We start from the raw sequence: 25,896 nt of genomic DNA, 5'->3' as shown, positions 1-25,896 counted from the left end.
CTCCCATGTGTTTTGGTTGGTTTAATGTTGTGTATGGAATTCTGGGTTTCAAGTTTGCCCACAGGAACACCAATAGTGAGCGCTTGACTTATACTAAGGTGTCAGGGACCACAACTGGGAGAGACTGAAAGAGGAATTAGAATCTGGGGGGGAACATTCATTTTATTGGAGGTAAACCTCGCAGCCCAAGATAGAGATAGCTTGGACCATCTATTCAGATCTGTTTTGACCGTGTTCAACAGAGGCACTTAATTCGCATGAAACAGATTACCTAAGCTCGACGTGATCTCCACCCCCCAGGTAAATAAAGGCTTCCATTTGCACTTGGAAACACCACTCTGCTATAAGCTGAGGTGGGAGGGTAGTGGTTGGCTGGAGGGGCCGCGCAATCGTGTTCTTAAAGTTAGCTAGAAATCCTGATAGCTTTCCATACTCCTGCATGGTTTCGAAGAGGGCAGGGACAGAGTCTAGTGGACGTGTGAGGTATGTCAGGATATCATCCGCGAACATAGCAAGTTTATATTCCTTCCCTCCCCTCTTATGCCGTGGATTTGGGAATTAGATCATACTTTTTTTGTGTGAAAAAGGCTTGATTACAAGGGTATACAACAAGGGGGAGAGTGAGCAGCCCTGCCTTGTGCCTCGGGTTAGATCAAAGGAGTTGGAGGCGATGCCATTGACCAGGACTTTTGCTGATGCTTTAGGATTCAGTGCACGCGTGCCCATAGCCCATACTTAGCCCAGGCCTGCCCATCCCATAACTGTGTTTAGAAAAGGCCATTCAACGCGTTCAAATGCCTTCTCGGCATCAATGGACATCAAGATAGGGCAGTTGTTCTTGTCTGGGTCAACCATGAGGTCTAGGGTTTTACATACATTGTCCGCCCCTTGCCTGCCTTTTATGTAGCCGACCTGCTCAGTATGAACTTGTTTGGGGAGAACCTGGGCCAGGCGGGCGGCCAGGATACTGGCATAGAGTTTAGCATCCACATTTATAAGTGAAATCGGATGGTATGATGCGCACTCGGAAGCGTCTTTCCCCTCCTTGGGAATTAGAACTATTCTTGATTCGGCGAATGACAGGGGAGCTTGGCCCGATTCCAGAATTGAATTCTTTCCCTGCCTCCCAGACTGTGTCATAAACGATACAGGGGATCTATCACTAAACAAAGTAATTTTAATTGCTTCTGTAAGTGTATCTTTAAACACTGGATCTTTACAGAGGTAGTCATTGCACACCCATCTCCGTTCTGTTTTGAAGTGGACCAAGATCCAAGTCTATTCTGCACAGTTCATGGTCCGACCACGCCAATATCTCTATGGTTGTGTTAACTATCAAGTGTTCACTTTCTGCCCCTACTAGCAAGTAGTCGATTCGCAAGTATGTGCGATGTGGTGGTGAGGGGATTGGGGGGGAGGAGGAAGGGAGTAAAAGGTGACAGCTCTGTCCTTCGGGTGTACTGTCCTCCAGGAGTCTATTAAATGATGTTCCCTTAACTGATTTACGAATCTAACCCCCTGAAGACTGTTTGGTGGTTGAGCATTATCTCTCATGGAATCCCAGTCCCAATTGGTGTCTGCTAGAACGTTGAGATCCCCTCCACACACCAGTGTGCCCTCTCGCCACCTTCAAGAATTCAAGTAAGGTCTTGCTGAAATTGTGATTGGTTTTGATTAGGAGTGCATAAGGTGATTGTGCGCGATATAAGTGTGCCTTTGAGGGTTACAAACCTACCCTGACTATGCCTTTAGATATGCTGTATCTGGGGGCCTATCGATTTCATGTATAGAATGCCAACTCCCCCTTTCTTCCCAGTTTCCGAGGCCCATACCATGTCTCTGATGTCCCTACCTAGTATCTTGCGTTCCTCCGCCTGAGCATATTTCGTTTCCTGGACAAACGGGATGCCCAGTTTTGAAAGTTTGAACTTGCGCGCCAGCATTGAACGTTTATGTGGTGAATTGAGGCCCTTACCATTGAGGGACTGAATTGCTGCGCCGTCAGGTGGTGTCATATCGAGATGTGTATTGTTGCTTTGTCACCCGCTAAGGGAAATTACTCAAGGGTATATGTTCAATTTATGTGTGAAGAGTGGCTGGACTAGTGGTGAGGTAAACTGTGAGGGTGGAGGTGCTAAGAAGTAAAATTAATGTTTTCCTTCCCTTCGGTGAGACACCCCCCCCTCCCCCTCCAGCATTTTCCAACAATAGAGAGACCCTAGAAAGAAAAAAGAACAGCCACGCTACAAGGGCCACTCTCCAGACAAATATTTTAATTTACTAACACATCAAAACTCTTACGGCAAAAAACATCATGCAGTGAAACCTTATAAAATTAACTTGCACTGTCTTGCAAAGTCCTGAGAAAACCATGACAGTGCTGCTTGTAGTAATGACACTTTACAAGGACGGACCGCAGGCCTTTCGTACGTCCCCCGGCTCTGTGGACTCTATCGAATTCCAGTTTGAGGCGTGTTGTGCCATCAAAGAGGGAGGCCACCAGTGCTTTTACCCTGTTTTCCAAGGCTGGCATCTCTTCTTGTTTCTTAATTAGGCCCGTAATGCGAATGTTCGTTCGTCTTTCCCGATTCTCCAAGTCGTCGAGTTTCAGTTCTATATCACACTCTTTCTGCTCCAAATCTTGAAATCTAGCCTCATAGGACATTGTTGTATGTCACCGGACTGTTGGTTTTGCTCCACCGCTTCCATGCGATCTTCGACTTTGGTTATTCTTGTTTGTAGGTCCGAGACGTTTCCGTTAGGCTGGATTTAATGGAGCGAATTTCGCCCAGCAGAAGGCGGATGTCCGATTTGGTGGCACTATCTCGGTCATTTCCGGGAATTTCTGAGCTCTGTACCTCTTCTTGTTCCATATTCGTTGGTATGTGGCAGAACGATCGTAACTTGTTTAGAGTGTGCGGATCCCGGTCCACCCGGGAGGCGGCGGAAACCAGCGATGGTGCAGAGCTCGGGTTTTTGTTGAAGGCTGTTAGGTCCAGTGCCAGGGCTGTTAGGTCCACACTAGGTGTCTGTCGAGGTGCCCCGTGGGAGGCTCTGGTATTAACCGTTGCGGCTCCACTGGGTGGGGATTTCTTTTATGCCACAGCGCTTTTTTTCCATCACCCCTGCTATTTTGAAAGTATCCTACATGTTTGGACCCCTAGTGAATGCACAGTTTCCACTCTTATTCCCGGCCCCACCAGTGGAGTTACTGTGAATTTCTTTCTTCTGAGGGGGGGAATACTGTGGTGAAGATTCTTGGGGCAGAAGACAGCATAGTAAGTTGGAGTATCCCTCTTGCGGTGATGCGATCTAGTGCTATGCAGCTAATCATTTTACGCTGCTCCAGCGCAGTTTGAGATTGTGGCTCCACTGATTTCCAGTGCTCGCAGGGTTTCCGTGATAGACTTGCGGAGCGTGAGTTGGCAGGGCAAAGAACAAAAAGGATTGATGTGCTGACTGAGCGGGCACACTTAAGCTGATGAGCGTGGAACAGACGACTGTAATAGTGCTTCCCCCGTGGGTGTTACCAGAGGGGGGTTGTGGCCAGTGTGCAAGTTTGTGGTGAAGTCGAGGAGCGGGGCAGAGAGGAATGTAACATTTTGCACTGCACATGCTCTGTGCTTACGTCGCACCCATCGCACCTCACGCTGTGCCGGCTTAGCTGTGTGTGGCTTGCTTCTGCTTCACAGGCACATATCGGGAGGGAGTGCTGTTTTGTCCACAGGCCGGGCTGACGTGTATCTTCTGAGGCCTTCTGGGATAGCGGAGGGTGGTTTGCGGGTACTAGTTGCCTTTAGTTGGGGTTCGATCCGTGGAGCCGCTCACTGCTTGCTCCGGTGTCAGTGATTTCTTGTAGGGGAGATATGCGGCGCACCACGAGGCCAAGTGCAGGCGTGCCAAGAGGTGATCCCAGCCCCCCCGCCCCCCTGTCTTCCCAGCGCTGCACTTGAGCTCCGTGCCTTTGCAAACCTCTTACCAGCTGTATGGGATAGGTCGAACGGAGAGCGCTTGCTCCGGCAGGGGACTTCGGTTCGTTCACTTCCTTGGCTGTGTCCGGAGCAGATTCCAATGACTTGCCTCCTTGTCACGGGAATCCAGGGCAAGTGTCCGCCATTATGCTATGATGATAGGTTATTTATAACGGGCTTAATACCTAGAGGTTTCTAAGCTCTGACCCGGGGATCGAACCTGTGGTGCTCTGTGACGTCTTGCTTCCAAGGCGTGCACGTTGCCCCTGACCTATCCTCATGAGACATTTCAGGTACGCTGCATTTCCACCGCAGCAGGTTCTCTGTTAGTCTTGTTTACTTAGTTCAGGACCGCGGTTTCACTCCTTACTTCGCCAAGAGGAGCACCGGTACTTCTGGATCAAAAACATATAGTGAAAATCATATAAGGTTTTCTTTAAGTTGAGTTTTTTGCCGTAATCTTGTGCCTGGAGAGGGAGACGAAGGCTCAGACAGCCATCCAGTCTGAGCCCCGTGGTGGTCTCGTTTTGGGGTTTATTGATGACACAGGTCTGCTTCTTAGGTTCCTCGTCTCCCTACTCCAGGCTTCGCAACAGCCCCGATATCTGTGTCTCCGTAGGTTGTCTCGCTCGGCGAAGGCCCACTGCCGGGAGATTTCAGGTCTCCCGCTTCCACTGGCGTCTGCTGTGAAGAATCCTATGGATCCATACCTGAAACCCTGCCCGTCTTCTCCCAGGTGGCCAGAGACAGGCAGACGCTTCCAGATCCTGGCCTTGGGGATCCGTCCAGGATCACCTGGGAGGAGACAGTGCCCAGGGCGGTGAGGAGATTCTGTGGAATGAGACACTGTATTTTTCCTTTGAAAGGAAGTGCCTTTCTGGGTTGCCAAAACAGGTAATAGCATATTGTCATTATAATGACCCTGACCCTCCTATAGAATCTGTGACCGGGGTATACGTTCTGTTAAGTTCGAGCAAACCTTGGTAACAGACATCAAAAGCCTGGCTGCAAAGGGCGGCTGTATGTCGCGGGCTGTTGGGTGCAGAAGGCTTATCCCTGATTTATATTTGGATCTCTTGTCCCTGCACTCGCTTATTTCTGCAACCACTCTTTTTCTGCTGATTCCTTCCCCTCCTCCCTAAAGTACTCCCATGTGCATCCGCTCCTGAAAAAACCTTCAGCAGACCACACCTGTCCATCCAACTACCGCCCTATTTGAATCACCCCCTTTCTGGGCAAACTGCTGGAGAAGCTGGTCTTGCCCCAACTCAACTCGCACACTGAACTTGCCGTTGGTCTCCAAGATAATAAATCTGGATTCCGAGCATCCAGAGGCACGGAAAAGTTGCTCTTCTGAACACCCATGAAGAACTGCTTGCATCCCTGAACTCTAACCCGCCTGGTGCCCTCAACCTACTTGACCTCTGCTCTGCCTTTGACACTGTCAACCATTCCATCCTCATACAAAGGCTCCACGATACCCTTGGTATCTGAGATTGGGCACTGGAATGGCTGACCTCTTTCCTAACTGACCGCTCTTCCCAAGTCATCTTGGGCACCTTCACCTCTCCTACTTCCTTCTCCACCTGTGGTGTCCCCCAGGGATCTATACTCTTTCCCCCCCTGCCCCTCCCCCGGCTCTTTAACATCTACCTTGCTCAGCTGGCACTCATCTCTTCTGCACCCGCAACTTCCAGTGTTATGCAGACAACACTCAACTCTTTTTCAGACTCCCTGCTGACTCACTCTCACCTTCCTTCATCCCGGACTGCCTACCTGCCATCCAGGCCTGGTGCATTTCCAACAATCTCTGCCTCAATGCCAGCTAAACTGAGATCCTTCCGATTGGGACCTCTGCTCCCTAATTCTTCCCTTCTCTCTGGCCTCCCACCTTGGGCTCTCCCCCTGCTCCTTCTTCTGAAGCCAGAAAACTTGGAGTCATCTTTGACTCCTCTCTCCTTACTCCCTCACACTCGGGACATTGCCAAGAAGTCCCACTTTCAAGTCTTCCTTCTCAAAGGAATTCTCTGTTTTCTCACATTCTCCCAGAAGCTTAATGTTTCCCGAGCCATAGTTCTCTCTATGCTTGCCTACTCAACAGCCTCCTCCTCCATCCACCTTCTTCCACTCTGCAACCCCTTGAGCTAATCCAGAATAGATCAGCAAGACTTATCCTTGAAGGGAAGCCAACGGCTTGAATGTCCTAGCATATCATGTCTTGAATACTTTTCTTTTGCATAACATTGTTTCCCACACTATTTGTATTTAGAAGTAAGGATTGGCAATAGGTTTATTAGTATATGCCCTTTTATTTTGACAGACTCGACTAGGACTGCGTTATTATTATTTGATGGTAGTAGCTTGCTCCCATCTTTAGTTTTAGGATTAGATGGGTGTTTTTCAAATCCAATTTAAGTTCAGTAAACACCCTTGTACTGTGATCACTTGTGTCTGTCTTACTGTTTCATACCATGCCTTTCTTACAATACTCATAAGGCATAGTAGGATGCTCCCCCCACTATTTTTTGTATATTTTAATTGTACTGCAATCCCATGTTCCCTCCCCATTGCCCCGTGGGTGCTTTGATACAGAATGTATTTGCTCCTAACAAGAAAACAATAAATAAATACATTTGAATTACTAGCTAAGCAGTTTTCATGTTAATTTTAAATGTTTATAGTTTTATTTCCACTGGCTTCTTTGAGAGTATGCACGAGCCTACGCTAGGACCAAGCCCTATTGTTTCTTTGAGTGCTGCTCTTGGCGGATGTCCCTGTGCAATCGGCTACTAACTTGTGAAGACTGCGATTTACTTCTCAATTATTGACTCTGATGCAATGTGAGCCATGGTCCGTGGATGCGGACACTAGTGGCTGACTGTTGTCATCTTGCTGACTTTTGGTATTGTGACTTGTTTTGGACTGTTTGTAGTCTTTACAGCTTCTCTGGATTTGGTTAGCGATTTACTGTGCCCTGGAAAACTTAAAGCCGTGTGGCTTACTTGATATACTCACTTTTTTAATTTATTTTTGTTAATTTGTTTTATTATTTTTACTATTATTTTTAACATCTTTTAGTATCCATGTTAAATGTTTTAACCAGGACAATCTGTTAAGTGCTCTAGACCGATTGTTTTGCTGATTACCTGTGACTATTGATTTCTGCATTGTTATATTGTATACTCTGTAGGTAATCGTGATACTATGTCTAAATGCAAGGTCGCTAAATCCTCCCTCCCCCCTCCATTCCCCCAACCTGTTAAAAGGGCCACTGTCTTCACCTTGCGCATTGAAGAAGCTAACTCTATGATTGAAGAGGGCCTCCCTGCTGTACGACATCAAGCAAGTTGTCCTGCCCTCCCCCACCCATCGGCCCAATTAGTGCTGAGGGGAAAACCCCCTTAACATAACGTAGAAGTAGGAGGCAGGCTGTCTCTCCTAGAACAAACACCTGTGCTGTACTAGATAAAGGTGATCTTGCCAAGATGGGACCATCAACTGTTTCCACCATAGTTGCCACTATTTCAACCTCTGGATTTAACTCGAAGGCACCAATTCCCCCTGGAAGCTATGCAGAGGCTTGCAAATGAAAGTCTGATTACTCCAAATACTCCTCTGCCCATGTTTGTGGCAGTGGGGAAGATACTTACAGGCTGTGAGGTACCCAAACTCTCTGCCCAGACAGAAGGAAGGAAGATGCAGCATTCCGGTGGAGCTAAATGATTATCCCTGGGGAAATAAGGGTTGTTTAGTGTGTGTGACCCCCCCTGAATGCATAGAAATTTCTGCCCCAGCGCCTCCCCTGTCTGTTTGTATTACAAATGTCCCCATCTCTAATAGATTTGATTTACTTTACCTGGATGACCCAGTATCGGGCACTGTTGTTTAACCCTCGGAGGACACCAACTGGAGCACTAGGGTTCCCCAGGTCCCTTCCAGATCTTGACCATATTCAGGTTTCAAATTGTTCAAATATGGAATCTATAGGTAGGAAGTTCCATGCTGATTTTGGTGCATTATTCAGGGAATTAGAAAATCTTAAGAGTGTTGTGAAGACATTGGTGGAGGGGCAGATACTGATGGAAGAAAGCAGGCGAATTCGGTGAAACCGCAAATGGCCTCCTTAAATTCTTCCCAACCACTCCTCTCAATGCCTAGAGGACTCGTGGAGGCGTGTTTGGAAAATATAGTACAGGCGATTTAAAGTTCATGAATCTAACCATCACGCAAACTGGATATATTGTGCGTCCCAGGTCAGTATCAATACATCCCCAGTATTCGGGTCCTCTAATATGCAGGGCAGCCCCGCTGTTCCTATTTTATTTTTTTATTTTTTTTGTTACTCCATGTCCAAAGAGTGCAATCGGGTTACCTTGAAGCCAAGGATAGCCTAATTAATAAGGTGATCCTTTGGATTCGAACGAAGCGTGGTTGACACTTGGTGATTAGAGCAAATATTCAGGCTTTTGAGTGCAAGCTGGGTGGCTCCGGGAGAGACTACATAGTTCAACCTATATCGGGGGCCCTGTGGGAGGGTCTCCTGTCAATGGAGCAGAGGGCCTTGCTGCCAAAGGGCATAGAAATTATCTATTTTTCATGCCCTAGGCGTGACCAATTTGCTCTTGCAACAAAGGCATAAAGGGTTCCATCTCAGGCAGTCGGGGCTGCACAAATGGTTACTGTTTGGAATGTTATTCTGGCTGAGGGTTCCCTCCCTTTGCTCCCTGCACCGGAGAGGACCCTCGGGGTAAACCCCCGCTGCCCGGCGTCCATAATTGTGTTCCTTTGCCCGCTGTCCCTGTCGACATCTCACCGGAGGGCTGATCCTGTGACGATCCCAGGGGAGGTATCTGAGGTACTGGAATCTCGACTTTATTGTGATCCAAATGGCTCAGTTCTGGGGGAGATTGATTGACGAGCTTGTACTCCGTCCCGGTATCACCAGTTTAGCCCCTGGTGGCTCAGGGAGCTTGTGAGGTGCTTGACCGGCTGCTGGGAGGGAGGTGGATGTCCTGCAAAATGAGGTGCAAATCCTTTCATGGAATGTTCCAGGGGTTACACGGACATATGGAGGATGTGCCATGGATACGTGGTGGCACCAAGTATTCAGGGCTTTACAACATTGCAACGCCCAGCTCTTAAGGGTAGCGTTGGAAGATCTAGTGGTGGATTACTCTTTTGGATTCGTTCAGAAATATATAGGAGGGTAATGGTTATTCAAAGTGCTCCCATGGACTTATTAGAGCTGCACCTAACGGGACTGGATGGGTCCAACGTTATGTTGATAAACTTGTACAACCATGAAGCTGCAAGTGGGGGGGGAGCTTATTTTCTTAACTCTGCGGCTACAGAGAGCTGGAGATTGCCATATTGGAAAGTATCGCAAATTCTTGTATTTGGTGATTTCAACTTCCAATATGAGCTGTTGGAGGTGATGGTGGGCCTCTTTGAAGAAGATAGCCTCTGGGGGATTGTAGAATTGAAGGTTCCACCCCCCCCAAGAGGTATTATAAAAGCTCAAAGTGGCGGCAATGCTCCTCGTATCCAACCTGAGGGCCTGTAATGGGTGTATAACATGGGATCTCCCGGCACAAAAAACTTTCCAGTCTGTAAATCGTTGAAGCCTGATGGATTACATTTTGGTAAACCTAGTGGCCTAGTCACTCATTTGTGAATTTAGAGTCTATACAAGGTATGAGAGTGACCATTATCCATTGTCTCTCCGAATGTTACCAATCTTTCTGGGTGTACCAGGGGCCTTGGATGCTCCACCATCCATTGGCGTGGCTATTAGCGGCCATGGTAGGCGCTTGATTAAATCTGTGAATGTGGACCCTGTGGCGACCCTTCCAGTAATTTGACTCCATCTTCCTGGCTCTGACACATTTTATCAGAGTGGGAGGTGGGAGTCAATGATATCATTGACATACATAGTGAATTAATGAATAGTGTGGGAGCATATTGCTCTAAGCCTGCGAATACCGTAGGGAAGCATGCCATGCGGAAAAACTTCTCGTATGATGGCAATTGCCGTAGAGCCAAGGCCACCCTTATTAGGCAAGCAAAAAGGTACCTATAGAAGGAATACAACCCCTTTGCAAAGCCTGTAATATCTATGCACGGATTCCAGTGGAGGTGAATTTAATCCAGGGAGCTATCCTCGAGGAGGTTTGGGTAACCCATTTTGAAAGCCTCTATAAGGAGAATAGAGACTGGGGGGTGATTGGCCATATCGACTTACCAAGCAACAACTTTTTGTGAGGCAGAGGTAAAATTGGCATTGAGCAGCCAAAAGAAGGGAAAGCCCCATTTCCTGATATAACGCCTGCTGATTTCTTTGCAGACGAACCAAGAATCTGGGTACCATACCTGACTAGACTTTTTAATGCATTTGTCCGGCGAGGAGGAGTTCCACTTTCCTGGACTGAGGCAATCATTCTACCCATCTATAAAAAGGAGGAGAGAAATTCCCCCGCCAATTATAGGTTGATTTCCCTCCTCGATGCAAGACGTTTGCCACTGTGGTGCGGTTTCAGAGGGGTACCAGGGTGTCCAGTCATAATTTCGAAAACATAATTTCGAAAGTCAAAAAAGTCGAATCAAAAATGTCGAAAAAAAAAAGTCGAATTGTTTTTTTTTTCGATATTTTTTTTTTGGGCTCTAGTTTCTGTGAAAAAAATAGGTAAAAATAAAAAAAAGGGGGGGTTGGGGGGGAACCCCCCCATTTCGAAAAAAAAACGTCATTAAAAAAAATTCGACATTTTTTTTTTCGACGTTTTTTTTTCGACTTTTTGACTTTCGAATATTTTGTATTCGAAATTATGTCTATGAACCGGGTATCAGCACTGTGGATCAGTCCCTTAGGTTACGACTACTCTGTGACAAGTATGTTAATCTAAGAAAAATGCTGATCTATGCAGTCTTTATAGACCTCAAGACTGCATTTGACACAGTCCCCAGGGTAAGATTATGGATAAATCTATCGAATCTGGGTATCACTCCTGTTTTACTTAAAGCTGTTATGCTGCTGTACCAGGGAAATGGGGTCAGGGTTGGTTGTGGTATGGGTGGTACACTATCAAGGAAACTGAACAGAGAGATGGGGTGTGCCAGGGCTGTGTCCCGACCCTATTATTTTGCCTATTTATAAATGGCATAATTTGTGAACTCTTGTCATCCCCTACTGATAGGATCCTGGTACTGATGTTCGCAAACCATGCTTTCCTCCAGTCTTTGACCCTGGGGCGGACTCCGTCGGCAGCTTGATATTTTCTCAAGCTTTTGTAGCGCAAATGGCTTGATAATAAATAATGAAAAGACTAAGGCCATGGTTTTGAAAGGACCCCGGGGGAACAAGCACTGCAGGCTCGATTTGACACTCGGAGGAGCACGAATTGAGCTTGTCAAGACATAAGATTGCACTAAAATGGTACCTGGGCCGAATAAACTAAAAAGGCGGGGCTCACATTATCTAGTTACAGTGGCTCAATAGCTAGGTTCGCAAAGTCACATGGGGCAGTCCGTGCGTGGGGCCCTGGAGGCCTATAAGGCCCAGACTAGGCAAGCTGCTGTTTATGGTGCTGATCTTTGGGGATCGTGCAATGTTGCACACATGTCCGTTATAGAAAATGGTTTTCTTAAAAATGTTTTGGGCATGCCGTCTGTTCCTCTTCTTGATTTGAATCTTCAGTCTATTGAACTAGTGTGCAGGGCAAACCCGCCTTTATGTTGGCTTAGGCTGTGAAATACTGAAAACCTCATTAGATATCAGGGGGACCTAGTGGACATAATGGCACAGGAGGGCGGGTTAGCCCTTCCTTGGCTAGTGCATTTAAAGAGGGAATTTCTGGCTTTGATCTCATTAATCTTTGGATTTATCCGGTGACTATAAATGCAAATTCAGAGGTCAGGTTATGTTCTGCTCTTAGGTCGCAAAGGTCAGTAGAAATAGACAAGAGGTTGGGCATGTACTCCCTTTTTAGCACCTATCTGAATCTAAAGCAGGACCAGTGCTATAAAGAGCATTTGGATTGTATGTATCCTAAACTGATGCGTTCTTTGTATGTCAAGCTACGTCTTGGTATAGTATCCTTAGCAGCGGTGATGTCGCAACGGAACACTAATTTTCGTCGCCATTGTCCATTTGTTCAGATGTTAGAGAAAATATAGCACATTTCTCATTTTTCTGTCCCATGTATGCAGACCTTAGGAAAAAGTCACTTAAGCTCCTTTAAGGATCCCCTTGCTACGTCCACCACTGGGTGGTTCTTGTTAAGGGCCTGGCGAAGGAGGATGAAAGTGAGTAATCTCGTGCCTTAACCATAATTATTATCTGGGCCTGTTTCAATAGGCCCTATGCACAAATAAATTCATCCAATGATGGGGGCATGGCTAGCGAGCAAACTGATGCAGCTGTGAAACCTCATAGCTCCCGCTCCAGGCCACACATTATCCTGCTTTTATCCTGAAGAAAAGCACTACTACACCGCAGAAGAAAATCCTACCATGGCCAGAACATCCAGACAGCCCAAATCACGAAATAGCGGGCGCAAGGAAGGGCCGGTTCTAACTTGCTTGAGGGATAGCAGGGAAGAGCGGCGCTGACTGAGAGCAAGATGGCGGCAGGCCGAAGACGACAGGCCGGTGGGCGAGGAGCCTGGACATCGGACACTTCCCTGACCTTGCCGAGTTACTAGCAGAGGCGCAATGCACCCCAGTTAACATTGGGGGAGGTGCCACAGGAGGCGGCAGCCAAGTGGTGAAGGTGGCAATACGCGACACGGTGGAGGAGAGCTCCAGTGCACAACGAATTGCAACCACACTGGAGGACGGGGTGACCAGCAGAGCCGCCTGCTCCACCCAGCCATCCTGCAACAGGAATCTCCCCCCCCACCCCCCCCAGCGGAGCACCCATCCTGATACCCGAAGGTCCGTAGAGTGGGAGGAGGACAATGTGCGGTGCCTACAGGAGGCTAAAGACCAACAGTCATATTGGAAGGCAACCGCATTGGCAGCAAGGAGCGGATTGGAGAGGGCGAGGAGCACTCTACAAAAGGGAACTCCCAGAAGGAGAAAGGGAGGAGAGCCCCAAGCAGGCCAAGAGGTCACAGGCACGTAGAGGAGCACATGCAAGGGCATGCAGCCTTGGAGTAGTGACCGGGAAAACAGAGGTATGAACATGCGGCAGGATCCCTCCCACATTAACCTATTAGTGAGACTTGGGAAGTGAAGCCGACCTCTGGGGTTGGGTGAAAGCGTGGGCCACCTGGGAGTTGGAGTCCCCAAGAGGAGAGCGGCTGAAGGTTTGAGAGGGGCTTGGCTCAGGATCCCTGGGCACTGCACAACAGATAGGTGCCTTGTGTGGAGTGAGTGGAAAACTGAGGCGCAAGCTGCCCCACTGAAGAGACACAGATGGAGCGAGAGACATGCCCAAGGGTAGAAAAGACCCTGGCTGACCTATCATGTACACAGGAGGCCGCAGAGGGGCACAGTGAAGAGCAGTAGCTGCAACAAGACCAGAACGGAAGTATCGGTGGAAGACCAGCACCATAGGGAGAGACTCACCCTGCTGCCCGGAGCGGAACTGGAGGAGTCTGGGTGCTCCCTTTGATTTCACGAGAGGGACCCGAGGCCTGGTAGGAGGGCCACAACGTTGATGTGGGCAAAATAATACTCAATTACTGACCCAATGAGTGGCAACAATGGGGCTTAGCCGGTGGCCCTGGAGAATGGGTGCTTTACCGGACAGCTCTTGGCAGAGACAATGGCAACGGCCACGCCAATGGGCACACAGGCACCCAGCAGAGGTTCAGATCATAGGGCAGGGGCCAACAGTTGTGGAGACTGAACTGGATAGTGGTAAGGGGCCAGAGGAGTAAGGCCTCCCCCCCACCCTGCCGAGGTCTTTCTATGGACGGAGCAGATAAAAGCCAATACCTAGATTATACAAAGGAGAGCCCATCAAGAGACGGCCACTAAGAGACCACGAGAGCAGACACCCGAGGGGAGAACACAAACCTGAGTCCAGGAACCCTGAAGTGGAACCATGGTGAAGCGGCAGCAAAAAAAATGGACCTCTACACCGCCACCAAGCAGAAGCCAACTAAACCGGCAGACGAAGATGACGTGGCATCAGAGGTGGAAGGGGAGCCGAGAGGGGGCGGGGGGGTTACACTGGAAGGACTCATGGCTGCCATACAAGAAGCTAGGACGTCTTTGGAGGGAAAGATGCAGGAAGTAGGAGCGGATGTCTCCCTGGTGCGAGCAGACCTACAGAAAGTCAGTGAGCGGGTGACGGAGTTGGAGCAACAGGTGAGCACACTGGAGGATGATCTGGCCACACCCAAGAATCAAGTGCGCAGTCTTGTTGGGCCGACACAAGGGCTGGAGGTTAAAACAGAGGACTTTGAAGGAAGATCCCGTCAAAATAACATTTTCCTGCTAGGGTCCCGGAAGGTCAAGAGGGCCAGAGTACTGAGCTGTATGTGGAGAAACTGATCCTGGAATTTCTGCGGCCAAAAGGTCTATCGAAGCTGTTCACAGTGGAACGGGCGCACAGAGTACCTGGTAGGTCCCAAGCACCAGGAGGACCGCCCACGGCAATAGTGGCCAAGCTGCTGAATTTTCGGGACAGGTACTGCAGGTGGCTCGCAAGGGTGGCTACATTGAAGCAGAGAATGCCAGAATCCTGATCTTTCCGGGCTTCACGCAGGAAGTCCAGTGGCGGTCCTTTGACTCGGTCCGTAGAAGGCTTCAAGAACTTAATTTGCAGTACAGGACTTTCTGTCCGGCGAAGCGGCGGGTGGTAGATGGAGGCAAATCCTTCCTATTTACTTCCCCACAGAAGCCATGGGACTGGCTGGACAGGAAAACACCAACAAGAGTGCCACAAGGACTAGGAGATCGACAGCCAGGTGACAATGACGGCTGAATAGTGGAAGGACAGATCGTAATGACAAGAGTATTTGTGGATTGATGGCATGGTTCGAAGAAGGAAGGGAGAGAGGTTCTGGAAAGAATACCAGTGGTTGTGCATGACGTGTTGCGGCTGGAGTGGGCATAATCCAGCCCTCCCCGATATCGGGATCCCTCTGATCAGACGGAGTATAGGTGTGATTTGGAGGCTGGTTTCTATTTAGAGAGAGGGGGCGGAAGGGGGGGGAGATAATTTGGGAGAGGCAAGTTGTTTCATGTTTGGGGGACTTGGTTGTTTTGTGCAAGGGGTGGGGCAGGGGAATCAATGCTACAGCAAGCTTCAAGGGAGAAGTGACCACAGGCAGGCATACTCCATTAGAAGGCACAGGGGCGAACCCCCTTAAGATAGGCCCATGGAATGTGGAGGGACTGGGCAGTAGGGGAAAGAGAACGATGGTGGGGCAATACTTGAAGAAACGTACCATACAGTTGGCATTGCTACAGGAAACTCGCATGCAGGCGGCAGATCTAAAAGCGCTGGAGTCCAAGTGGGGAGGGGAAGGGAAGGTATTCGGCTCCTCGCACTCGACGTATGCCAGAGGAGTACTGATATGGTTGGCCCCGGGGATCCCCTTTCCAGTGGAACGGATAGTGGGAGATAGGAGAGAGCAATCGCCTTATGGGTCAGTGGGAAGGACATGAAATGTGTGTGATTAACTTGTATGACTGGGACTACTTCCCCTCCGTGGTGAAACTGATAAGAGGCCAACGCACTGGTCTGTACATTTGGAGGGTGGGAAAGGTGTTTCAACTGTGTCCTGAACCCAGAGTTGGATAGAACACGGAAGGGGGGGGCACCATGAAACCACAAGCACTGTGCTGCGCCGGATACTAGGGGAACTGGATTTGGTGGAGCTGTGGCAGGAAACACATGGAAACGCATGAAACGGAAGAGGGATACTTGTATTACTCAAACAGCACCACCCAGAGACTGAGGAGGAGCCGACTGAGTGAGGAGAAACATCAAAAGGTGGAGGCGATAGCTAGGAGGAGGGAAACATCGGTGGGACAGAGGAGGGTGGGTGAAGTAAGGAAAGTGAGACAGTAAGAGTAGTAGAGGAGAGGTGGGAGTGACTGAACCAGCCTTAGACCCAGCTAAGTAAATGCAAGGCACTGCCCTAAATTCCCATTGGGACAAAAACAAACTGGTTAGTGTAGGGACAGTTAGAAAGTCACAGAATTTAAAGAACCACCTCTAGCTGAAGATGGCTATTAGACATTAAGGTTTACCATTCGGTAGAACAAACTAGGGTTACGGACGCCTGGGCTAGGTAGGAAATCGTAAGGTAGACGAGAGAGAAAGACAGCCCAGGGCCCACAACAATTACATTGTTATACAGTAAACCTAAATCATCCAATAGAACATTCTTAAAATAGTATCAATATTGTTCCACTTAAGTAACGGCAGACCCCGGCTCCCCATGTCCTGGGAGGGGGGCCCTTGGACTAAAAAAAGAAAGTCTGACTACAAATACAAAAATAAACAATTTATTTTTGAAGTCTGCGGGCTCCCCTGATCCCATGACATTGAAGCCTCTAGGCCGGAGGCCTCCATGTCATGGGGTGGGGGAGCTCTATGACTTCAAAAACAAATATTTTCTTTTTGAAGTCACTATGCCTTCATAACGAAATTATTTCCATTATGGTTCGCTCTTAACGAACATAATTTCTTTATGAAGTCGGAGTGACTTCAAAAAGAAACCATTGCTTTTTGAAGTAATAGGGCTCGCCTCAACCCCAGGACGCGTGCATGTTTGCGTGTGTGAGTTTATGGTGAAAGGGTACACAATTAATTCTATGGGTGGCTGGTGTGCATATGTGTGCATGGTGAATGGTGCGTGTGCTTGTGTTCAGGGGCACAAGGAAACCTACATTTCGGGAGGTGGGAGGGGGTGCTAGCCCTTCAAATGTTGGGAGAGGTGCTAACTTCACGGGTGGTGGGGGAGGGGCAAACTTAATTGTGTGGGATATAACTTCTTTATGCATTCTAATGAGACTATTCTAGTGCAGCTTCAATGTTAAACGTGCTTAACTCTCTCCTTTAAGTCTGAAAGCACCCACTTATGGACTGCTGTGAGAATAAGCTGTCTCCTGTCCCCTCTCTACCCTTTCCATCACTTCCCAGGCATGCAAGTACTAAACCCACATTAAGATTTCAAATTAAAGAATGATGCATTTCAATGCAGGTACGAACAGTGAAATGCTTTGTTGGTAATTGCTGGGCCTTTGTTAACAGCAAAACCCAGGTGCCGTTTAACAGCTGTGTACTGTTCTTTCCAGCAAGGGCTCTGTAGGTCAGCAATGTCGAGTCAACTTAGCCCACATTTTCAAGGGGTGGTTAGGAGGAAGGGCTGAAGCCCAGTCAGCTCAATGGTGTTGTGCTACTACTTGTGTTTAATCCCTTGGTTACTTATTGGTAATCTTCATTAATCATGGCCCTAGTCTTCCTTGTCCCAGTACTTGTGTATGAGGCACTTTGACTCAAACACAAGTACTGGGATGAGGTAGCGGGACATGGAGGTCATGCCTGGCTTCGTTGCTGGAATCTTCATTACTCCTAGTCCCACTCTTCCTCATTGCAGTACTTACCTAGGAGGCAAGGAGCCTCATATGCAAGCACTGGGACAAGGAAAAGGGATGTGGAGTTAATTCTGGGCCAAGAAGCTGATTTTGGGGGTTGGGGCAGGGGTAGGAGGGAGAGGGGATGTATGGGTGGGCGTTGAGGGTGGGTGGTTGTGCAATAAATTGTAATGGTCATCAATGTTCAGGCTAAGCAGGCATGATATGTGGTATTAGTGGCTAGAGAGGCATTTTGGTGCAGCCAGTCTAGGTTTGTCTAAATGTGGCCTGGCAGGCCTTACTGTGATATGTTATTACCTGTCTAGGCTGGTCTACATTGTGCAGCCAGTTGGACAGGTTATCATTGTGGCATGGCATTTTTAATAACAAAGCATTATATTAAAGAATTAATGTTCCTGTGCACTGTTGGTGGCTTGCATGTATTGGATTTTTGGATTGGTGTTGACCTACAAAACAATTGCAAATGCTCTGGCCTCTTAGCCAATTTTTCTCAGGTAGTGTGCTCTCTAATGCATTAAAACACATATTTATATCTTTCTCCTAGTGCAGTGTGCAGTATTCCCCTGCAGCAGCACGTTTGTATTGCGTATTGCGTAAGCGTGGTAATCTAGGCCAGCCCAGAGTGTGATGCAACCTGTGATTTATTGCCGAGGTTGGAGAGGCGGGGGGGGGGCAACATAGCTCGCACGGGGGGGCCCCAAATTTTGTTACACCATTGTATTGGTCCAATATAATCTTTTACTAAAAATAATTCCTTTAAACAATAAAATACTGTGAAACAAATATATAAATGCATCCTCTAATCTGCAATAGACTTTTTAAAGCTCTGACAGAAGGAGACCTCCACTGTCTAAAACGGACTTGAGACCATTTCCTTTGGAGGAGGAGCACAAGGAAGAGCGCACACGTTGAGCTTGGTGGGCCAACGCAAGGCCGCGCCCGTGGAACGTTGAGACTAATATTGTGCAAGAAGCCAGAAACATTCACAAAGCAGTGAGAGACCACAGGCGAACTGACGAACAAGTATCACAGAGTCCCGAGAAGCCTGAGAGAGAGGCACCAGCTCCACCCGCAGTAGAGCGCACACCAGAGGCTAAGGAGCCGGCGACTACACTAACATTCCCAGTCTACCAGGGCAGGACGGTAATGAAGTTTAAGGTACGCAATGGTTCCAAGGGGACGTGGGAGGTCAAGGCCAAACATACCTCTGGGGCAGGGTACAACCAAGCCAACCCAAGGGTGCAGACAATCATCCATGTCCAGTGTGCTTAACTTACTCTGCTGGCAACAAGCCTATTTCTCTGACTATAATAAATCTGTTCCTGATTGCTGCTATGACTTCTGTGCCTTCTTTTATGTTCCCACTTTTCTGTGTAGACTGCCTGTTACTGCCGTACGGAAGGCACCCTCGCTGGGTCTGTTGACTCCCTGGTCCAAAACGATGGCCATGCCTGGCATCTCCCACATGGCCTCCTCCAATTTTGGCCTGCCTCCCACCTCCACAGGGGTCAGAAACCAACCACTATTCCAGTGCAAAGGCCGAGGCACTAGGGTTATCTTATGTTGGTTGTTTTTTTGTAATAGTTGTAGGGAAAGTATGTAGGTTAGGATAAGTTTGGGCTTCACCAAGTTTTGTATTGACATCCTGATGAGAATCCTCTTGACATCTTTTCTTTTCTTCAGGATAGAATATTAGACGTAGAGATTGTTCAGGACCTTTTGGTGAGAAATAAAAATAAATTGCTCACAATTCCACATTGTCTGTCTTCTAACTCGTATCTACCACATGGGCTGAGAGAAATCAAACCTGCAGAGCAGGGTGGGAAACTTGAAAGAAGAATGAGGGCCAAGATAAACGGCAGACCCCAAGACGGGGTGACCGAACTTCAGCCCCTAGGTGGGGTAAGGGAAACCAAACTCCAAGGTGCGGTGGAAAGCAGGAGACCCCAGGACGGGGGATGAGGGGAAAATGTGGCTAGAGAAACCAGACCCGAAAGTGGGGTGAAAGGAACAAAACCAGAGTTGGGATTAAGACCAATAGCAGCACGGAGAGTCATTGAGCCTACGTGCTGAACTGGGCACCTGGGCGAGGAGCTCCATTGAACAAGTCACACCAGGGTGGGGGTCCAAAGCCAACCACCATTCATTTAGTTAGGGCCAATGCCCAAGTGTTCTTTGAGCTGGAGCTTTTTTTGTTTCGTTTATAGTGGTAGGGTCACAACATAGGTAAGCGTAGGATTTTGGACAGATTGTGTTGTAGGAAATATCCTGATGATCAACTTTTTATCAATTCTTTAGCGTAGGACTAAGATCTCTAGATTTGGGGTTAGCATAACTTTATTTCTTTGACCTCTAATAAAATAAGGTGTGTACACAATGCCACCTTGTCAGTCGACTGATTCTGGTCTATCGCATACTAAAATAAAATTTTGAAGTTGCCAGCAATAGCAATAATATTGTGCAATTATATACAACTGTAACTCGTTGAAAATCAATGATTTTTAATTATTTTATTGGACTATTTGTTCATCTCTGGCCCTACCCAGAGGGTTGGAGTGCCTTATAAGGTTCAAAGGTTAAAAAGGTGGGATGTGAAATAGAAGTTCTAGGATAGAAAGATTAGGATAGACAAGTGGCAGGGGAGACGGAGGGGTGGGGTTATGTGTGGGGAAACGGGTATGCTTTGATAATGGAACTAAATAATTCTATCAAGGAGCTCTGTACCATTGACAAATAATATGAAATGCATATTTGTTGAAAGTTATCACAATATCGTATAGACCCAAATGATGATTTCCAACTTATTTAGCATGCAGCTAAAGGTAGTTGAAATCTCAAATGTATAATTGTGAGACTTGGAGTTACACAAATATAAAAGATAACGTGTATTGTGCACGTGTATGTTTCCCTTAACAGCTGCTTTTTTTAAAAAAAAAAAAACGTGTGCTCCATCATTTTGAGGCTATGGGCCTCTTGAAAAGCTTTAATACTTAATGTTGTGTGTTGGCAAGTCCAAAACTCGGGGGCATACAAAAAGAGTAGTCTAGCTCGCAAAATGTGTTAGAGGTATAATTGTTTCCCTGATAGCCATTACTGTTTATGAAACGATAAAATATTATTTATAATAGGGTGCAAAAAAACAACTACATCGTTTTGCCAAATCGTAAACCACAGCAAAAAGGTGCTGAGCCAATTGCAACTATGTATTTATAGGTCTTTTTTTGTTAAAAAAAAAGATATAGAAGCTCCTCACCAGTTACAGGGGGGACACACATCCAATCAAGGTGTCAGAAATTACTGTTCGCTAGTTGGGGCGTGTCCCTGTACTTGTGCAGCAGACTTGACACCCTGCATGACTTGACCCGATGTGCTTTATGTGCTTTATGTGCTGGCAGCACTGCACCGTCCCCTAAAGTGACAGAAAAGAGCGTACTTCCCCCAAATTAGCTTGTTTCATTTGCAGACCCTAATGTTCATGTATGGCGAGTCGACCAGTATTTTGTCATAAAAATGTATGCCCAAATACAGCAAAACGATAACCTATATCATGTAATTCTCAATCAAATGATGGGTTAATTTATATTACCTACCAGTTATCATGAAACATAAACGTATAATCTCAGCATCCATTTTTGTAGAGCCACAGGCGCATAATCGGCATCTGACGAGCACGGCATTGGGAAAAATTGGGTTAATAGCCGCTTGACTTAGGGGGATGCCCCTTAACCCAATCAAGTAAATATTGAAAGGAAGCTACCACACGCCCCTAATGAACTTGCTTGTATATCAAAAAATGATCAGAACAATGTCATTTTTCCAGCATATCACAAATGCTACTGAATAGAACTGTTTTGTGATTCTTAACATCTGTTGAGCCATTCCTAATTCTCAGAGCACCAAACAAAGGGGTCTGCCTATTGACCTTCTTGAGCACCATGGGCAAATCCATGAAGTCCAAAGAGATCACCTCTCTTGGCCCATTGGTACTCGTCAGTAGTCAACAATATGGTCAAACACTGCTCTGCCCATGGATTATCACAGTTGACACGAGTCACTCCAAACCTCGGAGGCAGTTCAGTGGTTTTTATTGAAATATCAATGGGCCCTATGCAGTGCTCCAGATAGTTTTTTGAGGTTGGAGTATTTTACTCCCCATTTTTTAAACTTTGAGAGTAAATGCAATGTCGAGGGATTTAAAATTAGTTTTGTCCTTTGCAAAAGATTAACTCTCAGAGCTTCCTCTGCATGCAAAGAATTTCATGGTCCAATGCTGGCTGAACAATTAGCCTTCGACCCTTCAGAAGTTGTTAAATTATTGACGGAGGCAACAATATGACAATGCTTAGATGTTGAAAGAAGCCTGCATGAACGGTTACAAAAAGTGAAATGCCTGTCTGGATTACCTCTTCTAGGACATGTCTTGCTTAGTTTCTATTTAAGTTACAAATTAAATCATTACCTTTTTTGTGTATAAAAGCATTAGCACTGACAGGAGTATGAGTTTTTTTTTCTCCAAATGCTTTTTTTGGCATTTTTAAAGCATATTGTACACAACTGTAAACTCACCCCCCCCTGCTGCCCTCCAAATACCCCCTTCCCCTTCTTCCCACATTCAGTGTGGTCCGCTCTGCAAGTCTTTGTGGGTCCAGCATTCCTTCCTTTTCCTTTCGACCCTCGTAGTTCACCTTGGAGGTCTCTCTACGCCTCTTGTGTGGGGTGTTCCTCAGACCAGCCCCAAGAGTTGCCTCTTCCTTGGGCACCATGCTCTCCTGGAGTCTTTCATTAGGAATTGTAACACCAAGTCCCAGTCCATAGGGAATTTCATGTGCTCTCCCCTGATTTCATATGTTACTTTTTCAATGCTACCAGGGTCCAGATTTTGCCCACCCATTCATATTCTGAGGGTGCTTCTTTTGCTTTCCATTTCGGAGCTATCAGCAGGGCCCCTTCCATCACCAGGATTACATAGACTTTCCGCTGGACCTTTGTGGCCAGCTTTTCTAGTTCTCCATCCACACCCAGTATGAACAGCCCCTTGTTCCGCAATTTCTCTGTTCTCAGAATGCCTCTTATTGCTTCATGTCCCAAAACTATTCTACTACTGGGCAATGCCACCAAGTGTTTCCCCAGGTTCCCTTTGCCCCGCATCCCCTCCAGCACTGCCTGCAGGCTGTTATATTTTCGACAGTCTACTGGGGGTGAGATGCCACTGGTACATAATTTTATCCCGATTTGTAGCAAGTGTGCCAGTCTGGGAATATTCGTCCAAAGGCTATTCCACTGCTCTGTCAATCTCTTGCTCTGCTTCCCTTTCCCAGTTGAGCATGAACCTACTCGCCCGGCTTCTTCCCCTTCTTTGATCAGTCTGTAAAGATCCCCTACCAAATGTTTATCCCCACAGTTAGTGGTCACAAATTCTTCAAATTGGGTTAGCTCTCGTGTCGCTGCCTCCCTTATCCTAAGATTTAGGGCCCAGTGTCTCAGCTGGGCGTAATGGAATGTTTCTCCTTCCTCCAGCCCAAAGTCACTTTTACATTGGATGAATGTTTTTATCTCTTCCCCTTTGTGTAGCTCCCATATCTACCTACAGCGCCATTTGTCATAGCTCTTCCTATACCACCGTGGTGTGAATTGTGGGTTCCTAAAAATCGGAGTGAGTGGCGAGGGAAACTTGGTTATTTTGGAGTGCTTTACTACCTCATCCCATGTGTGCCCCACCAGGGCTTCAATGGGACTACAGTACATATTTCGTGGTCTATCCTCCTGGGGTAGCCATAGCACCATCTCTGTCTGGTCCCACCACCGATCTATCCATTTCTTTCCACCGTTTCCCTCTGTCTTCTTTCGACCAGTCCCTCAGCACTCTAATTTGGGCTACGCAGTAGTACGCTATAGGGTCTGGTCCTCCCAAGCCCCCTTTATTCCTAGGCTGCAGCATCAATTTATATGAAATTATTATCTACTTCTGCTCCCAGATGAAGGCCTGCATGTACTTTTGCAGGAATTGCCATAAACGCGTATAGCAGTTTCGGCATTTATCCCACCTAGCCAGGATATGGATAGTGGACTCCACATGATTGGCGTTTTCTTAATGGCTTCCAGTAGATGGGGATAGTTGGCTTCAAAAAGTTGGTCTAATGGTTTTTGTGATCTATATTCCCAGGTATTTCAGTTTGTTACTAGCCCACGAGTATGGCGTTCCGGGTCTTAACTCCCCTTCCTTTCCTGTGTCATCTGTATACTCAAAACCTCCGACTTGCCCTTGTTTATTTTCAGCCCGGCTACCTCCTTAAACTGAGCAAGCATCCTATCTACTGCTTTTAGGGATTCCCCCAAATTAGTTATTGTTAGCAGCAAGTCGTCTGCGAATGCAGCAACCTTATGCACCTTTCCCAAAATGGGAACCCTCCATTTCTTGGGTGGACTTATTCCTACTCAGGAGAGGCTCCAGATGCATAGCATACAATAGCAGGCATCCCTGTTTTGTGCCACTAGAGATTTCCACCGGGTCAGAAAGTTCCCTGTTTATAAGTAAGCGCAGAGAGGGAGTTTTGTAATTGGCTGCCATCTTTGATATAAAAGCCTCTCCAAAGCCCATCTTGCGCAATGTGAGAAAGAGGAACCGCCACTCCACTCTATCGAAGGCTTGTTCTGCGTCCAGCACGACCAAAAGGGCCATAGTGCACGTTTTATTGACCTGCTCTATGATATGGGCAATTCTCCTAGTGTTATCGTGAGTTTGCCTTCCGTGTATAAATCCTGATTTGATCGGGATCTATCAACCAGGGGAAAAGAGAATCCAGACGGGCTGCCAATATTTTTGTATATATTTTGGCTTCTAGGTTAAAGAGTGCAATTGGCCTGTAAGAGCCGCATACTTTTGACCCTTCCCTGGTTTAGGAAAAAGTATCACTTTTGCTTCTTCCATTGAGGGTGTTATTCCCCCCCTCCCCCCAAATCTATTGTACAGTGAAACCAATCGTGGGGCCAAGGCCTCCTTATGTTTTTATAAAATTCCGACGTAAAGCCGTCGGGTCCAGGGGCTTTATTGAGGGGGAGAGCGACAATCGCTTTGAGCTCCTCTTCTCTGGTTATCTCCTTCTCTAACTCCTCCCTTTCTTGGGCTGTGATCCTCAGTAATCTACAATTGTCCAAATATTCCTCCTGGCGTCTCCCTTTAGGGCCTTCTGATATGTAAACTTTCCCATTCATCTCTGTAAATTCCCTCTTGATAGACTTGATATCTGTTCTGCTCTTTCCCCCTCTGCCGTTTTAATTTTTAATATGGTTCCATCCTTTTATTCCTTTCTTAGCATTCCCGCCAACAGTCTATCTGCTTTATTTGCTTTAATATAATATTTCTGTTTGCGATGCATCAAGGCCCTCTCTGCCCTACTCGTTAGTAATGTATGGAGCTGGCCTCTCACCGCCCTATACTCTTTTTCGAACTTCCCCCGAGGGCCTAGCCGCCATTTGGAGCGTGAGTGTCTTCAATTTATCCTCCAGATCCCTTTCTAATCGCCTAATTTCCCTCTCCCGTCTTATTTTTACCACTATTATCTTTCCCCTTACAGTAGCCTTAAATGCGTCCCAGATTATTTGCGGGTTAACTCCCTGGGTATCATTGATTTGGAAGTACTGGTCTATCCTCTCCTACAGTGCTTTCCTCAAAATGTCATCCTTGAAGATGTGTGCTGGGTACCACCACTTCAAAAGGCCTGCTAGTTGTTTTGATAGTGTGAATGACATTGTGATGGGAGCATGATCTGATAGGGTGATGGCTCCCACATCCACCTCCTTCACTCTCCCCAACGGGGGGCGTGAGACCCATATATAATTTATCCTCCATGCTGATCTATGCACGTGGGAGTAAAACGTGTGACCCCTCATTTCCCCTCTTTTTTCCCTCCATGTGTCCACTAGCGCTAGGTTTTCCATCTTCCCCTTCAATTCCTTTGATGGATTATTTTGAGTGTGAAGTAATCTAGCACTTCCATCCCTCTCCGGGTCCCATGCAAGATTGAAGTCTCCAGCTAATATTATATTTCCTTTTGGCAAACCCTTCTAATTTATGTACCATTGATTGAATTTAGCGGTCTTGCCCTGTGTTCGGGGTGCGTTCAGTGAGGCTACAGTTATTGTCTCCCTTCCGCCCAGGAGCGTCAGCAATGTACCTACCAATGACGTCTCTACTTACACCCGTTATTTTAAGCTCGAGATAATTTTTCATTTGCTATAATAGTGCCCCCTCTCCTCCCCAAGTTGTTTGCCTGCTGTATTCGGAAATACCCCCTTATTCTAACTGTATGCTTGTCCTTTTCTTGCATATGAGTCTCCTGCCGGGCGATTAAGTCTGGGTTCTCCCTTGCTG

The 25,896-nt window shown here is 47.1% G+C and overlaps 1 protein-coding gene across 1 annotated transcript in view; it reads left to right on the top strand.

Moving 5' to 3' along the window:
* Nucleotides 1-25,896, top strand: part of NFS1 (NFS1 cysteine desulfurase) — a 1,222,594-nt gene that overhangs the window by 222,365 nt on the left and 974,333 nt on the right. The gene's annotated exons all lie outside the window — the stretch shown is intronic.

This window comes from Ambystoma mexicanum, chromosome 3p (assembly GCF_040938575.1).
Source record: "Ambystoma mexicanum isolate Mex_15411 chromosome 3p, UKY_AmexF1_1, whole genome shotgun sequence".
In the NCBI taxonomy this organism is placed as follows: domain Eukaryota; kingdom Metazoa; phylum Chordata; class Amphibia; order Caudata; family Ambystomatidae; genus Ambystoma; species Ambystoma mexicanum.
Note: the sequence above shows the minus strand (reverse complement) of the source record. Positions and strands in the feature narration are given on the sequence as shown.